This window comes from Balaenoptera acutorostrata, chromosome 4 (genome assembly GCF_949987535.1).
Source record: "Balaenoptera acutorostrata chromosome 4, mBalAcu1.1, whole genome shotgun sequence".
In the NCBI taxonomy this organism is placed as follows: Eukaryota; Metazoa; Chordata; class Mammalia; order Artiodactyla; family Balaenopteridae; genus Balaenoptera; species Balaenoptera acutorostrata.
In genome coordinates, this window is record NC_080067.1 from 24,792,873 (window position 1) to 24,795,577 (window position 2,705).

The following is a 2,705-nucleotide window of genomic DNA, read 5'->3' on the forward strand; positions in this document are numbered from 1 at the left end:
TACTTGCAGTAGGTAAGGAGAACACTAGGGATCTTTCCCAAAGCTGTGTCTCATTTCATTTTTATGACAACTGAACTCCCTGGGGGTCCAGTGGTAAGCTGAGGGGTTGGTGCTATTCCCATTTGATAGATGAAGAAACTGAGGCTCACAGACGTTAAGTAACTTGCTGAAGGCCCCCAGCCACTAAGTGGCAGTTTGACTTTGGAACCCTGATTTTCACCTCTGAGTGTGTGCCTCTGTTGCTGCCAGGTCAGGAAGTCCTTCCTTCCATCTGACCAAATCTAAGCTGTTATTTATGAGGCCCATTTCCTATAACCTCTGGTCCTCCCTGCATGCAAGGTCACACCATGTATGAGGCTTGAGATCTCTGTATACACACATATGCACACAGTCTTTGTCACAGCCATGCACACCCACTGTGAAGAAGACGGGCATGGGGGCCAATTCATGAAAACCTCAAAGCTTGCCAAACCCAGGGTTCTGCAACCTGACGGTGTTCCTCTCAGGGAATTTGCAGGAGAAGATTAGACCTGCAGAGAAGATTAGGCCTGCAAAGAAGATTAGGGACAAGTCTGTTTTTGGATGCTTCTGAGAAGAATTCAGAGACCATCCTTCCCTGGGAAGAGATGGGCATTTGGTCCTCCTCCCAACACGTTGAGCCAAGGCCATAACAGTGGTGATTTAGAGGCATCAGTCTGGGGCATCCCTCTATCTGCAGGTTCGTCCAGGGATGTTCATCTGGGGTTGATGGAGATGATAGCCTGGAAATGTCACACCTTGCCTGGGAAAGTGGTAAGTGGGAAGGATGTGTGTGGTGTGTGCAGGGAGAGAGCTGCACTTCAGGACATAGCACTTGACTGGGCCCTGCAGGGAATGGTCTCTCTGGGAAGGAGAGCCAACTGCCTTCTCCTCAGGACCATGTCCCTAGGACGTGGCTCCCAGGTATCCAAGGCCCTGGGCTTCACTGAGAGGAGTGTGCCGCCCTGTGGGTGGAGACAGTGCGTGGGCACTATACTGCGCACTGGGCCCTCCTCGGGCTCCTTTTCAGACTAATTGAGACCTTGCTGGGCTCTGGGTTTGTAACTGGGGGCAATTGCTGGCAGGCTGCTGTGGTGGTACAAGCAGGCTTTTGTTGGGGGAAACTGTGGTCAGGATTTTGGAGCTTTGGGTGGGAATCCTTTCCAGGATTCCTGTGTGCTCTGTTCCAGGTACCTCTTGGCCCTAGCCTTTTGCTAGGAGGCAGCACTTCTGAGGAATGGGAACTAGTAGCACGTCTGAACAGGAAGGGCCCCCTCATGTGGATGATGGGAACTCAGGTCCAGAAATATACAAGGTCTGCTCTAGGCCACAGAGGTAGTGCAGGTGGAATGGAGGTCCTGGTGCCCGGTACTGTCACCGATGCACACCCACCACAGTCTGGGAGGCACCGTGGGGGAGTGGTTAACACAGACCTCTGTCCCAGTTCTTACTGACATCAGCCTTGGAGATTATGGAACCTTCCTGAGCTTCAGAGTTTTAACATTTTGTCATTCTTTGAACAGGCTATATATTTGTGTATATCAAAATTTAAAAAAATATAGAAGGTGCTCGCTTCGGCAGCACATATACTAAAATTGGAACGATACAGAGGAGGTTAGCATGGCCCCTGTGCAAGGATGAAACGCAAATTCGTGAAGCATTCCATATTTTTGTATAGTTGATTCACTTTGATATAAAGCAGAAACTGACACACCATTGTAAAGCAATTATACTCCAATAAAGATGTTTGAAAAAATATACAGAAGGCTTACAATGAAAAGTTTCCCACTTCTGTCCCCAAGTCACCCTTCTCACAGGCAGCCAGTGACCCTAGTCTCTTGTATATCCTCCTGGACATATTTTATGCATATGCAAGCATACCACGTATGTTTCCCTGCCCTCCCTCACTTTTTGCACATGGCAGCATCTAATGCACAGTGTTCTGCACCTTAGAAATCTTTCCATATCAATGCCTTCACTTTTTAGAGCTGCATAGCATTAACTTGTTTCCAGTCCTTTGCTTTTATAAACAATACTGTAATGTAAAATCTTGTATATACCCAATTTTGTAGGTGTGTGCATATATCTGTACAAAAATTTCTAGAAGTATAGAGATGGGTCAAAGGGTATATGCATTTGTAACTTTGATAGATGTTACCAAATCACCCTCCTTATAGATTGAAGCAGTGTACACTCCCACCAAAAGTGTATGGGATTCCTGTTTCTCCACAGTCTCACTAACACACATATTTCTCTTTATGAAATAAATCTTGCAGATATAGTCGAGGACCCCTCTGTATCCTTCCTTGATCCCTCTCTGTCCCTCTCACCTGAGGTGACTACCATGGTAAATATTCCCATAGGTGTTTTAATACTTGTACGACAGGTATCCATTCCTAGGCAATACTTAGTATTGCTTTGTGTTTCATAACTTTATATAAATGGTATCCTGCTGTTGCAGAAAGACATGTGCTTGCTTTTTCACTCAACCTTATGTTTGAGAAAAGCTCCTGGTTGATACACAAAGACAAACTCCATTCATTTTCACTTGGTTGCACCATTCCATTGTATGGACACAGCACGGTTTATTTATTCATGTTCCTGTTGAGGGATGTTGGGTTATTTCCTATTCTTTAAGGTTACCAACTGGCCTGCTATGGACGTTCCTGTATATGTCTGCTAGTGCA

The 2,705-nt window shown here is 46.0% G+C and overlaps 1 non-coding gene across 1 annotated transcript; it reads left to right on the plus strand.

The window, feature by feature from the left end:
* Nucleotides 1-1,583: 1,583 nt before the first annotated feature.
* Nucleotides 1,584-1,690, plus strand: LOC114236320 (U6 spliceosomal RNA). Its single transcript, XR_003622292.2, has one exon. It is a non-coding gene; the product is annotated as a U6 spliceosomal RNA (small nuclear RNA).
* Nucleotides 1,691-2,705: the final 1,015 nt, after the last annotated feature.